Below are 15,215 nucleotides of genomic sequence, written 5' to 3'. Positions count from 1 at the left end.
CCAGGATCTCTCGAGGGAACGTCAAGGAAGCAACGTATCAAGATGGACTTTACTTAAGGAAGGTAGAGCGCATAGCCATGTTGCTGACACTGAAGCACAGCCACTCTGTTCAGTTGATCCACAGCACCAGCTTTCCAACTTGCCACCCGCACTGTGGGAGCAGGTAGCAGCCATCAGCTGAAACTGAAAGCCCAGCAGCAGCTTTCTCTCCTTCTCCTCCTCTATGCATGCAGAAGCTACATGTTAGCACTTTGAAAACCTTGATTCTACCGTCTTCTTTCCTGAAACCTGCGATGCTTTGATATTTTGATCATAGTGCGGCAGAGCTCTCTGCTGTTAAAGACCAGCAGTGGTGTTTTTCTGTACCTACTCGGCTCTGCAGGCAGAAGCTGGAAGTTGGAAATCTGGGAGCACTGCACCAGGATCTCTCGAGGGAACGTCAAGGAAGCAACGTATCAAGATGGACTTTACTTAAGGAAGGTAGAGCGCATAGCCATGTTGCTGACACTGAAGCACAGCCACTCTGTTCAGTTGATCCACAGCACCAGCTTTCCAACTTGCCACCCGCACTGTGGGAGCAGGTGAAGCAGACTTCAGCTGAAACTGAAAGCCCAGCAGCAGCTTTCTCTCCTTCTCCTCCTCTGTGCATGCAGAAGCTACATGTTCGCACTTTGAAAACATTCATTATCCCGTTTTTGTCCTGAAAGCTGCCGTGCTTTCACACTTTGGTCACACTGCTGCAGAGCTCCCTGATTGCTGTTGAGGACCAGCAGGAGATTTCTGCTCTAGATCCTCGGCTCTGCAGGCAGAAGCTGGAAGTTGGAAATCTGGGAGCACTGCACCAGGATCTCTCGAGGGAACGTCAAGGAAGCAACGTATCAAGATGGACTTTACTTAAGGAAGGTAGAGCGCATAGCCATGTTGCTGACACTGAAGCACAGCCACTCTGTTCAGTTGATCCACAGCACCAGCTTTCCAACTTGCCACCCGCACTGTGGGAGCAGGTGAAGCAGACTTCACCTGAAACTGAAAGCCCAGCAGCAGCTTTCTCTCCTTCTCCTCCTCTGTGCATGCAGAAGCTACATGTTCGCACTTTGAAAACATTCATTCTCCCGTTTTTGTCCTGAAAGCTGACGTGCTTTCACATTTTGGTCACACTGCTGCATTGCTCCCTGATTGCTGTTGAGGACCAGCAGGAGATTTCTGCTCTAGATCCTCGGCTCTGCAGGCAGAAGCTGGAAGTTGGAAATCTGGGAGCACTGCACCAGGATCTCTCGAGGGAACGTCAAGGAAGCAACGTATCAAGATGGACTTTACTTAAGGAAGGTAGAGCGCATAGCCATGTTGCTGACACTGAAGCACAGCCACTCTGTTCAGTTGATCCACAGCACCAGCTTTCCAACTTGCCACCCGCACTGTGGGAGCAGGTAGCAGCCATCAGCTGAAACTGAAAGCCCAGCAGCAGCTTTCTCTCCTTCTCCTCCTCTATGCATGCAGAAGCTACATGTTAGCACTTTGAAAACCTTGATTCTACCGTCTTCTTTCCTGAAACCTGCGATGCTTTGATATTTTGATCATAGTGCGGCAGAGCTCTCTGCTGTTAAAGACCAGCAGTGGTGTTTTTCTGTACCTACTCGGCTCTGCAGGCAGAAGCTGGAAGTTGGAAATCTGGGAGCACTGCACCAGGATCTCTCGAGGGAACGTCAAGGAAGCATCGTATCAAGATGGACTTTACTTAAGGAAGGTAGAGCGCATAGCCATGTTGCTGACACTGAAGCACAGCCACTCTGTTCAGTTGATCCACAGCACCAGCTTTCCAACTTGCCACCCGCACTGTGGGAGCAGGTGAAGCAGACTTCAGCTGAAACTGAAAGCCCAGCAGCAGCTTTCTCTCCTTCTCCTCCTCTGTGCATGCAGAAGCTACATGTTCGCACTTTGAAAACATTCATTCTCCCGTTTTTGTCCTGAAAGCTGACGTGCTTTCACATTTTGGTCACACTGCTGCATTGCTCCCTGATTGCTGTTGAGGACCAGCAGGAGATTTCTGCTCTAGATCCTCGGCTCTGCAGGCAGAAGCTGGAAGTTGGAAATCTGGGAGCACTGCACCAGGATCTCTCGAGGGAACGTCAAGGAAGAACCGTTGGAAGATGGACTTTACTTAAGGAAGGTAGAGCGCATAGCCATGTTGCTGACACTGAAGCACAGCCACTCTGTTCAGTTGATCCACAGCACCAGCTTTCCAACTTTCCACCCGCACTGTGGGAGCAGGGGAAGCAGCCATCAGCTGAAACTGAAAGCCCAGCAGCAGCTTTCTCTCTTTCTCCACCACTGTACATGCAGAAGCTACATGTTCGCACTTTGAAAACATGGATTCTCCCGTTTTTGTCCTGAAAGCTGCCGTGCTTTCACATTTTGATCACACTGCTGCATTGCTCCCTGATTGCTGTTGAGGACCAGCAGGAGTTTTCTGCTCTAGATCCTCGGCTCTGCAGGCAGAAGCTGGAAGTTGGAAATCTGGGAGCACTGCACCAGGATCTCTCGAGGGAACGTCAAGGAAGCAACGTATCAAGATGGACTTTACTTAAGGAAGGTAGAGCGCATAGCCATGTTGCTGACACTGAAGCACAGCCACTCTGTTCAGTTGATCCACAGCACCAGCTTTCCAAATTGCCACCCACACTGTGGGAGCAAGGGAAGCAGCCTTCAGCTTAAACTGAAAGCCCAGCAACAGCTTTCTCTCTTTCTTCTACTCTGTGCATGCAGAAGCTACATGTTCGCACTTTGAAAACCTTGATTCTACCGTCTTCTTTCCTGAAACCTGCGATGCTTTGATATTTTGATCATAGTGCGGCAGAGCTCTCTGCTGTTAAAGACCAGCTGTAGTTCTTTTCTGTACCTCCTCGGCTCTGCAGGCAGAAATTGGAAGTTGGAAATCTGGGAGCATTGCACCAGGATCTCTCGAGGGAACATCAAGGAAGAACAGTTGGAAGATGGACTTTACTTAAGGAAGGTAGAGCGCATAGCCATGTTGCTGACACTGAAGCACAGCCACTCTGTTCAGTTGATCCACAGCACCAGCTTTCCAACTTGCCACCCGCACTGTGGGAGCAGGGGAAGCAGCCATCAGCTGAAACTGAAAGCCCAGCAGCAGCTTTCTCTCCTTCTCCTCCTCTGTGCATGCAGAAGCTACATGTTCGCACTTTGAAAACGTTCATTCTACCGTTTTTGTCCTGAAAGCTGACGTGCTTACACATTTTGGTCACACTGCTGCATTGCTCCCTGATTGCTGTTGAGGACCAGCAGGAGATTTCTGCTCTAGATCCTCGGCTCTGCAGGCAGAAGCTGGAAGTTGGAAATCTGGGAGCACTGCACCAGGATCTCTCGAGGGAACGTCAAGGAAGCAAGGTATCAAGATGGACTTTACTTAAGGAAGGTAGAGCGCATAGCCATGTTGCTGACACTGAAGCACAGCCACTCTGTTCAGTTGATCCACAGCACCAGCTTTCCAACTTGCCACCCGCACTGTGGGAGCAGGGGAAGCAGCCATCAGCTGAAACTGAAAGCCCAGCAGCAGCTTTCTCTCTTTCTTCTACTCTGTGCATGCAGAAGCTACATGTTCGCACTTTCAAAACCTTGATTCTACCGTCTTCTTTCCTGAAAACTGCGATGCTTTGATATTTTGATCATAGTGCGGCAGAGCTCTCTGCTGTTAAAGACCAGCAGTAGTTTTTTTCTGTACCTCCTCGGCTCTGCAGGCAGAAGCTGGAAGTTGGAAATCTGGGAGCACTGCACCAGGATCTCTCGAGGGAACATCAAGGAAGAACCGTTGGAAGATGGACTTTACTTAAGGAAGGTAGAGCGCATAGCCATGTTGCTGACACTGAAGCACAGCCACTCTGTTCAGTTGATCCACAGCACCAGCTTTCCAACTTGCCACCCGCACTGTGGGAGCAGGGGAAGCAGCCTTTAGCTTTAAGCCCAGCAGCAGCTTTCTCTCCTTCTCCACCTCTGTGCATGCAGAAGCTACATGTTCGCACTTTGAAAACATTCATTATCCCGTTTTTGTCCTGAAAGCTGCCGTGCTTTCACACTTTGGTCACACTGCTGCAGAGCTCCCTGATTGCTGTTGAGGACCAGCAGGAGATTTCATCTCTAGATCCTCGGCTCTGCAGGCAGAAGCTGGAAGTTGGAAATCTGGGAGCACTGCACCAGGATCTCTCGAGGGAACGTCAAGGAAGCAACGTATCAAGATGGACTTTACTTAAGGAAGGTAGAGCGCATAGCCATGTTGCTGACACTGAAGCACAGCCACTCTGTTCAGTTGATCCACAGCACCAGCTTTCCAACTTGCCACCCGCACTGTGGGAGCAGGGGAAGCAGACTTCAGCTGAAACTGAAAGCCCAGCAGCAGCTTTCTCTCCTTCTTCTCCTCTGTGCATGCAGAAGCTACATGTTCGCACTTTGAAAACGTTCATTCTACCGTTTTTGTCCTGAAAGCTGCCGTGCGTTCACATTTTGGTCACACTGCTGCATTGCTCCCTGATTGCTGTTGAGTACCAGCAGGAGATTTCTGCTCTAGATCCTCGGCTCTGCAGGCAGAAGCTGGAAGTTGGAAATCTGGGAGCACTGCACCAGGATCTCTCGAGGGAACGTCAAGGAAGCAACGTATCAAGATGGACTTTACTTAAGGAAGGTAGAGCGCATAGCCATGTTGCTGACACTGAAGCACAGCCACTCTGTTCAGTTGATCCACAGCACCAGCTTTCCAACTTGCCACCCGCACTGTGGGAGCAGGGGAAGCAGCCATCAGCTGAAACTGAAAGCCCAGCAGCAGCTTTCTCTCCTTCTCCTCCTCTATGCATGCAGAAGCTACATGTTCGCACTTTCAAAACCTTGATTCTACCGTCTTCTTTCCTGAAACCTGCGATGCTTTGATATTTTGATCATAGTGCGGCAGAGCTCTCTGCTGTTAAAGACCAGCAGTAGTTTTTTTCTGTACCTCCTCGGCTCTGCAGGCAGAAGCTGGAAGTTGGAAATCTGGGAGCACTGCACCAGGATCTCTCGAGGGAACATCAAGGAAGAACCGTTGGAAGATGGACTTTACTTAAGGAAGGTAGAGCGCATAGCCATGTTGCTGACACTGAAGCAAAGCCACTCTGTTCAGTTGATCCACAGCACCAGCTTTCCAACTTGCCACCCGCACTGTGGGAGCAGGTGAAGCAGACTTCACCTGAAACTGAAAGCCCAGCAGCAGCTTTCTCTCCTTCTCCTCCTCTGTGCATGCAGAAGCTACATGTTCGCACTTTGAAAACATTGATTCTCCCGTTTTTGTCCTGAAAGCTGACGTGCTTTCACACTTTGGTCACACTGCTGCAGAGCTCCCTGATTGCTGTTGAGGTCCAGCAGGAGATTTCTGCTCTAGATCCTCGGCTCTGCAGGCAGAAGCTGGAAGTTGGAAATCTGGGAGCACTGCACCAGGATCTCTCGAGGGAACGTCAAGGAAGCAACGTATCAAGATGGACTTTACTTAAGGAAGGTAGAGCGCATAGCCATGTTGCTGACACTGAAGCACAGCCACTCTGTTCAGTTGATCCACAGCACCAGCTTTCCAACTTGCCACCCGCACTGTGGGAGCAGGGGTAGCAGCCTTCAGCTGAAAGCCCAGCAGCAGCTTTCTCTCTTTCTCCACCACTGTACATGCAGAAGCTACATGTTCGCACTTTGAAAACGTTCATTCTACCGTTTTTGTCCTGAAAGCTGCCGTGCTTTCACATTTTGATCACACTGCTGCATTGCTCCCTGATTGCTGTTGAGGACCAGCAGGAGTTTTCATCTCTAGATCCTCGGCTCTGCAGGCAGAAGCTGGAAGTTGGAAATCTGGGAGCACTGCACCAGGATCTCTCGAGGGAACGTCAAGGAAGCAACGTATCAAGATGGACTTTACTTAAGGAAGGTAGAGCGCATAGCCATGTTGCTGACACTGAAGCACAGCCACTCTGTTCAGTTGATCCACAGCACCAGCTTTCCAACTTGCCACCCGCACTGTGGGAGCAGGGGAAGCAGACTTCACCTGAAACTGAAAGCCCAGCAGCAGCTTTCTCTCTTTCTTCTACTCTGTGCATGCAGAAGCTACATGTTCGCACTTTGAAAACCTTGATTCTACCGTCTTCTTTCCTGAAACCTGCGATGCTTTGATATTTTGATCATAGTGCGGCAGAGCTCTCTGCTGTTAAAGACCAGCAGTAGTTTTTTTCTGTACCTCCTCGGCTCTGCAGGCAGAAGCTGGAAGTTGGAAATCTGGGAGCATTGCACCAGGATCTCTCGAGGGAACATCAAGGAATAACCGTTGGAAGATGGACTTTACTTAAGGAAGGTAGAGCGCATAGCCATGTTGCTGACACTGAAGCAAAGCCACTCTGTTCAGTTGATCCACAGCACCAGCTTTCCAACTTGCCACCCGCACTGTGGGAGCAGGTGATCAGACTTCAGCTGAAACTGAAAGCCCAGCAGCAACTTTCACTCCTTCTCCTCCTCTGTGCATGCAGAAGCTACATGTTCGCACTTTGAAAACATTGATTCTCCCGTTTTTGTCCTGAAAGCTGCCGTGCTTTCACACTTTGGTCACACTGCTGCAGAGCTACCTGATTGCTGTTGAGGACCAGCAGGAGATTTCATCTCTAGATCCTCGGCTCTGCAGGCAGAAGCTGGAAGTTGGAAATCTGGGAGCACTGCACCAGGATCTCTCGAGGGAACGTCAAGGAAGCAAAGTATCAAGATGGACTTTACTTAAGGAAGGTAGAGCGCATAGCCATGTTGCTGACACTGAAGCACAGCCACTCTGTTCAGTTGATCCACAGCACCAGCTTTCCAACTTGCCACCCGCACTGTGGGAGCAGGGGAAGCAGCCTTTAGCTTAAAGCCCAGCAGCAGCTTTCTCTCTTTCTCCACCACTGTACATGCAAAAGCTACATGTTCGCACTTTGAAAACGTTCATTTTCCCGTTTTTGTCCTGAAAGCTGCCGTGCTTTCACATTTTGGTCACACTGCTGCATTGCTCCCTGATTTCAGTTGAGGACCAGCAGGAGTTTTCATCTCTAGATCCTCGGCTCTGCAGGCAGAAATTGGAAGTTGGAAATCTGGGAGCACTGCACCAGGATCTCTCGAGGGAACGTCAAGGAAGCAACGTATCAAGATGGACTTTACTTAAGGAAGGTAGAGCGCATAGCCATGTTGCTGACACTGAAGCACAGCCACTCTGTTCAGTTGATCCACAGCACCAGCTTTCCAACTTGCCACCCGCACTGTGGGAGCAGAGGAAGCAGCCATCAGCTGAAACTGAAAGCCCAGCAGCAGCTTTCTCTCCTTCTCCTCCTCTGTGCATGCAGAAGCTACATGTTCGCACTTTCAAAACGTTCATTCTACCGTTTTTGTCCTGAAAGCTGCCGTGCTTTCACACTTTGGTGACACTGCTGCAGAGCTCCCTGATTGCTGTTGAGGACCAGCAGGAGATTTCATCTCTAGATCCTCGGCTCTGCAGGCAGAAGCTGGAAGTTGGAAATCTGGGAGCACTGCACCAGGATCTCTCGAGGGAACGTCAAGGAAGCAACGTATCAAGATGGACTTTACTTAAGGAAGGTAGAGCGCATAGCCATGTTGCTGACACTGAAGCACAGCCACTCTGTTCAGTTGATCCACAGCACCAGCTTTCCAACTTGCCACCCGCACTGTGGGAGCAGGGGAAGCAGACTTCAGCTGAAACTGAAAGCCCAGCAGCAGCTTTCTCTCCTTCTCCTCCTCTATGCATGCAGAAGCTACATGTTAGCACTTTGAAAACCTTGATTCTACCGTCTTCTTTCCTGAAACCTGCGATGCTTTGATATTTTGATCATAGTGCGGCAGAGCTCTCTGCTGTTAAAGACCAGCAGTGGTGTTTTTCTGTACCTCCTCGGCTCTGCAGGCAGAAGCTGGAAGTTGGAAATCTGGGAGCACTGCACCAGGATCTCTCGAGGGAATGTCAAGGAAGCAACGTATCAAGATGGACTTTACTTAAGGAAGGTAGAGCGCATAGCCATGTTGCTGACACTGAAGCACAGCCACTCTGTTCAGTTGATCCACAGCACCAGCTTTCCAACTTGCCACCCGCACTGTGGGAGCAGGTGAAGCAGACTTCAGCTGAAACTGAAAGCCCAGCAGCAGCTTTCTCTCCTTCTCCTCCTCTGTGCATGCAGAAGCTACATGTTCGCACTTTGAAAACGTTCATTCTACCGTTTTTGTCCTGAAAGCTGCCGTGCTTTCACGTTTTGGTCACACTGCTGCATTGCTCCCTGATTGCTGTTGAGGACCAGCAGGAGATTTCTGCTCTAGATCCTCTGCTCTGCAGGCAGAAGCTGGAAGTTGGAAATCTGGGAGCACTGCACCAGGATCTCTCGAGGGAACGTCAAGGAAGCATCGTATCAAGATGGACTTTACTTAAGGAAGGTAGAGCGCATAGCCATGTTGCTGACACTGAAGCACAGCCACTCTGTTCAGTTGATCCACAGCACCAGCTTTCCAACTTGCCACCCGCACTGTGGGAGCAGGTGAAGCAGACTTCAGCTGAAACTGAAAGCCCAGCAGCAGCTTTCTCTCCTTCTCCTCCTCTGTGCATGCAGAAGCTACATGTTCGCACTTTGAAAACGTTCATTCTCCCGTTTTTGTCCTGAAAGCTGACGTGCTTTCACATTTTGGTCACACTGCTGCATTGCTCCCTGATTGCTGTTGAGGACCAGCAGGAGATTTCTGCTCTAGATCCTCGGCTCTGCAGGCAGAAGCTGGAAGTTGGAAATCTGGGAGCACTGCACCAGGATCTCTCGAGGGAACGTCAAGGAAGCAACGTATCAAGATGGACTTTACTTAAGGAAGGTAGAGCGCATAGCCATGTTGCTGACACTGAAGCACAGCCACTCTGTTCAGTTGATCCACAGCACCAGCTTTCCAACTTGCCACCCGCACTGTGGGAGCAGGGGTAGCAGCCTTCAGCTGAAAGCCCAGCAGCAGCTTTCTCTCTTTCTCCACCACTGTACATGCAGAAGCTACATGTTCGCACTTTGAAAACATTGATTCTCCCGTTTTTGTCCTGAAAGCTGCCGTGCTTTCACATTTTGATCACACTGCTGCATTGCTCCCTGATTGCAGTTGAGGACCAGCAGGAGTTTTCATCTCTAGATCCTCGGCTCTGCAGGCAGAAGCTGGAAGTTGGAAATCTGGGAGCACTGCACCAGGATCTCTCGAGGGAACGTCAAGGAAGCAACGTATCAAGATGGACTTTACTTAAGGAAGGTAGAGCGCATAGCCATGTTGCTGACACTGAAGCACAGCCACTCTGTTCAGTTGATCCACAGCACCAGCTTTCCAACTTGCCACCCGCACTGTGGGAGCAGGTGAAGCAGCCTTCAGCTTAAACTGAAAGCCCAGCAGCAGCTTTCTCTCCTTCTCCTCCTCTGTGCATGCAGAAGCTACATGTTCGCACTTTGAAAACGTTCATTCTACCGTTTTTGTCCTGAAAGCTGCCGTTCTTTCACATTTTGGTCACACTGCTGCAGAGCTCCCTGATTGCTGTTGAGGACCAGCAGGAGTTTTCTGCTCTAGATCCTCGGCTCTGCAGGCAGAAGCTGGAAGTTGGAAATCTGGGAGCACTGCACCAGGATCTCTCGAGGGAACGTCAAGGAAGCAACGTATCAAGATGGACTTTACTTAAGGAAGGTAGAGCGCATAGCCATGTTGCTGACACTGAAGCACAGCCACTCTGTTCAGTTGATCCACAGCACCAGCTTTCCAAATTGCCACCCACACTGTGGGAGCAAGGGAAGCAGCCTTCAGCTTAAACTGAAAGCCCAGCAGCAGCTTTCTCTCTTTCTTCTACTCTGTGCATGCAGAAGCTACATGTTCGCACTTTGAAAACCTTGATTCTACCGTTTTTGTCCTGAAACCTGCGATGCTTTGATATTTTGATCATAGTGCGGCAGAGCTCTCTGCTGTTAAAGACCAGCAGTAGTTTTTTTCTGTACCTCCTCGGCTCTGCAGGCAGAAATTGGAAGTTGGAAATCTGGGAGCATTGCACCAGGATCTCTCGAGGGAACATCAAGGAATAACCGTTGGAACATGGACTTTACTTAAGGAAGGTAGAGCGCATAGCCATGTTGCTGACACTGAAGCAAAGCCACTCTGTTCAGTTGATCCACAGCACCAGCTTTCCAACTTGCCACCCGCACTGTGGGAGCAGGGGAAGCAGCCATCAGCTGAAACTGAAAGCCCAGCAGCAGCTTTCTCTCTTTCTTCTACTCTGTGCATGCAGAAGCTACATGTTCGCACTTTCAAAACGTTCATTCTACCGTTTTTGTCCTGAAAGCTGACGTGCTTTCACATTTTGGTCACGCTGCTGCATTGCTCCCTGATTGCTGTTGAGGACCAGCAGGAGATTTCTGCTCTAGATCCTCGGCTCTGCAGGCAGAAGCTGGAAGTTGGAAATCTGGGAGCACTGCACCAGGATCTCTCGAGGGAACGTCAAGGAAGCAACGTATCAAGATGGACTTTACTTAAGGAAGGTAGAGCGCATAGCCATGTTGCTGACACTGAAGCACAGCCACTCTGTTCAGTTGATCCACAGCACCAGCTTTCCAACTTGCCACCCGCACTGTGGGAGCAGGTAGCAGCCATCAGCTGAAACTGAAAGCCCAGCAGCAGCTTTCTCTCCTTCTCCTCCTCTATGCATGCACAGAAGCTACATGTTAGCACTTTGAAAACCTTGATTCTACCGTCTTCTTTCCTGAAAACTGCGATGCTTTGATATTTTGATCATAGTGCGGCAGAGCTCTCTGCTGTTAAAGACCAGCAGTAGTTTTTTTCTGTACCTCCTCGGCTCTGCAGGCAGAAATTGGAAGTTGGAAATCTGGGAGCATTGCACCAGGATCTCTCGAGGGAACATCAAGGAATAACCGTTGGAACATGGACTTTACTTAAGGAAGGTAGAGCGCATAGCCATGTTGCTGACACTGAAGCAAAGCCACTCTGTTCAGCTGATCCACAGCACCAGCTTTCCAACTTGCCACCCGCACTGTGGGAGCAGGGGAAGCAGCCATCAGCTGAAACTGAAAGCCCAGCAGCAGCTTTCTCTCCTTCTCCTCCTCTGTGCATGCAGAAGCTACATGTTCGCACTTTGAAAACATTGATTCTCCCGTTTTTGTCCTGAAAGCTGCCGTGCTTTCACATTTTGGTCACACTGCTGCAGAGCTACCTGATTGCTGTTGAGGACCAGCAGGAGATTTCTGCTCTAGATCCTCGGCTCTGCAGGCAGAAGCTGGAAGTTGGAAATCTGGGAGCACTGCACCAGGATCTCTCGAGGGAACGTCAAGGAAGCAAAGTATCAAGACGGACTTTACTTAAGAAAGGTAGAGCGCATAGCCATGTTGCTGACACTGAAGCACAGCCACTCTGTTCAGTTGATCCACAGCACCAGCTTTCCAACTTGCCACCCGCACTGTGGGAGCAGGGGAAGCAGCCTTTAGCTTAAAGCCCAGCAGCACCTTTCTCTCTTTATCCACCACTGTACATGCAAAAGCTACATGTTCGCACTTTGAAAACGTTCATTTTCCCGTTTTTGTCCTGAAAGCTGCCGTGCTTTCACATTTTGGTCACACTGCTGCATTGCTCCCTGATTTCAGTTGAGGACCAGCAGGAGTTTTCATCTCTAGATCCTCGGCTCTGCAGGCAGAAGCTGGAAGTTGGAAATCTGGGAGCACTGCACCAGGATCTCTCGAGGGAATGTCAAGGAAGCAACGTATCAAGATGGACTTTACTTAAGGAAGGTAGAGCGCATAGCCATGTTGCTGACACTGAAGCACAGCCACTCTGTTCAGTTGATCCACAGCACCAGCTTTCCAACTTGCCACCCGCACTGTGGGAGCAGGTGAAGCAGACTTCAGCTGAAACTGAAAGCCCAGCAGCAGCTTTCTCTCCTTCTCCTCCTCTGTGCATGCAGAAGCTACATGTTCGCACTTTGAAAACGTTCATTCTACCGTTTTTGTCCTGAAAGCTGCCGTGCTTTCACGTTTTGGTCACACTGCTGCATTGCTCCCTGATTGCTGTTGAGGACCAGCAGGAGATTTCTGCTCTAGATCCTCGGCTCTGCAGGCAGAAGCTGGAAGTTGGAAATCTGGGAGCACTGCACCAGGATCTCTCGAGGGAACGTCAAGGAAGCATCGTATCAAGATGGACTTTACTTAAGGAAGGTAGAGCGCATAGCCATGTTTCTGACACTGAAGCACAGCCACTCTGTTCAGTTGATCCACAGCACCAGCTTTCCAACTTGCCACCCGCACTGTGGGAGCAGGTGAAGCAGACTTCACCTGAAACTGAAAGCCCAGCAGCAGCTTTCTCTCCTTCTCCTCTACTGTGCATGCAGAAGCTACATGTTCGCACTTTGAAAACATTCATTCTCCCGTTTTTGTCCTGAAAGCTGACGTGCTTTCACATTTTGGTCACACTGCTGCATTGCTCCCTGATTGCAGTTGAGGACCAGCAGGAGTTTTCATCTCTAGATCCTCGGCTCTGCAGGCAGAAGCTGGAAGTTGGAAATCTGGGAGCACTGCACCAGGATCTCTCGAGGGAACGTCAAGGAAGCAACGTATCAAGATGGACTTTACTTAAGGAAGGTAGAGCGCATAGCCATGTTGCTGACACTGAAGCACAGCCACTCTGTTCAGTTGATCCACAGCACCAGCTTTCCAACTTGCCACCCGCACTGTGGGAGCAGGGGTAGCAGCCTTCAGCTGAAAGCCCAGCAGCAGCTTTCTCTCTTTCTCCACCACTGTACATGCAGAAGCTACATGTTCGCACTTTGAAAACATTGATTCTCCCGTTTTTGTCCTGAAAGCTGCCGTGCTTTCACATTTTGATCACACTGCTGCATTGCTCCCTGATTGCTGTTGAGGACCAGCAGGAGTTTTCATCTCTAGATCCTCGGCTCTGCAGGCAGAAGCTGGAAGTTGGAAATCTGGGAGCACTGCACCAGGATCTCTCGAGGGAACGTCAAGGAAGCAACGTATCAAGATGGACTTTACTTAAGGAAGGTAGAGCGCATAGCCATGTTGCTGACACTGAAGCACAGCCACTCTGTTCAGTTGATCCACAGCACCAGCTTTCCAACTTGCCACCCGCACTGTGGGAGCAGGTGAAGCAGCCTTCAGCTTAAACTGAAAGCCCAGCAGCAGCTTTCTCTCCTTCTCCTCCTCTGTGCATGCAGAAGCTACATGTTCGCACTTTGAAAACGTTCATTCTACCGTTTTTGTCCTGAAAGCTGCCGTGCTTTCACATTTTGGTCACACTGCTGCATTGCTCCCTGATTGCTGTTGAGGACCAGCAGGAGTTTTCTGCTCTAGATCCTCGGCTCTGCAGGCAGAAGCTGGAAGTTGGAAATCTGGGAGCACTGCACCAGGATCTCTCGAGGGAACGTCAAGGAAGCAACGTATCAAGATGGACTTTACTTAAGGAAGGTAGAGCGCATAGCCATGTTGCTGACACTGAAGCACAGCCACTCTGTTCAGTTGATCCACAGCACCAGCTTTCCAAATTGCCACCCACACTGTGGGAGCAGGGGTAGCAGCCTTCAGCTGAAAGCCCAGCAGCAGCTTTCTCTCTTTCTTCAACTCTGTGCATGCAGAAGCTACATGTTCGCACTTTGAAAACCTTGATTCTACCGTCTTCTTTCCTGAAACCTGCGATGCTTTGATATTTCGATCATAGTGCGGCAGAGCTCTCTGCTGTTAAAGACCAGCAGTAGTTTTTTTCTGTACCTCCTCGGCTCTGCAGGCAGAAATTGGAAGTTGGAAATCTGGGAGCATTGCACCAGGATCTCTCGAGGGAACATCAAGGAAGAACCGTTGGAAGATGGACTTTACTTAAGGAAGGTAGAGCGCATAGCCATGTTGCTGACACTGAAGCACAGCCACTCTGTTCAGTTGATCCACAGCACCAGCTTTCCAACTTGCCACCCGCACTGTGGGAGCAGGGGAAGCAGCCATCAGCTGAAACTGAAAGCCCAGCAGCAGCTTTCTCTCCTTCTCCTCCTCTGTGCATGCAGAAGCTACATGTTCGCACTTTGAAAACGTTCATTCTACCGTTTTTGTCCTGAAAGCTGCCGTGCTTACACATTTTGGTCACACTGCTGCATTGCTCCCTGATTGCTGTTGAGGACCAGCAGGAGATTTCTGCTCTAGATCCTCGGCTCTGCAGGCAGAAGCTGGAAGTTGGAAATCTGGGAGCACTGCACCAGGATCTCTCGAGGGAACGTCAAGGAAGCAACGTATCAAGATGGACTTTACTTAAGGAAGGTAGAGCGCATAGCCATGTTGCTGACACTGAAGCACAGCCACTCTGTTCAGTTGATCCACAGCACCAGCTTTCCAACTTGCCACCCGCACTGTGGGAGCAGGGGAAGCAGCCATCAGCTGAAACTGAAAGCCCAGCAGCAGCTTTCTCTCTTTCTTCTACTCTGTGCATGCAGAAGCTACATGTTCGCACTTTCAAAACCTTGATTCTACCGTCTTCTTTCCTGAAACCTGCGATGCTTTGATATTTTGATCATAGTGCGGCAGAGCTCTCTGCTGTTAAAGACCAGCAGTAGTTTTTTTCTGTACCTCCTCGGCTCTGCAGGCAGAAGCTGGAAGTTGGAAATCTGGGAGCACTGCACCAGGATCTCTCGAGGGAACATCAAGGAAGAACCGTTGGAAGATGGACTTTACTTAAGGAAGGTAGAGCGCATAGCCATGTTGCTGACACTGAAGCAAAGCCACTCTGTTCAGTTGATCCACAGCACCAGCTTTCCAACTTGCCACCCGCACTCTGGGAGCAGGGGAAGCAGCCTTTAGCTTTAAGCCCAGCAGCAGCTTTCTCTCCTTCTCCTCCTCTGTGCATGCAGAAGCTACATGTTCGCACTTTGAAAACATTGATTCTCCCGTTTTTGTCCTGAAAGCTGCCGTGCTTTCACACTTTGGTCACACTGCTGCAGAGCTCCCTGATTGCTGTTGAGGACCAGCAGGAGATTTCTGCTCTAGATCCTCGGCTCTGCAGGCAGAAGCTGGAAGTTGGAAATCTGGGAGCACTGCACCAGGATCTCTCGAGGGAACGTCAAGGAAGCAACGTATCAAGATGGACTTTACTTAAGGAAGGTAGAGCGCATA

The sequence above is a fragment of the Psittacula echo genome (assembly GCF_963264785.1).
Source record: "Psittacula echo genome assembly, chromosome: 4".
In the NCBI taxonomy this organism is placed as follows: domain Eukaryota; kingdom Metazoa; phylum Chordata; class Aves; order Psittaciformes; family Psittacidae; genus Psittacula; species Psittacula echo.
This window is presented reverse-complemented; position numbering follows the sequence as displayed.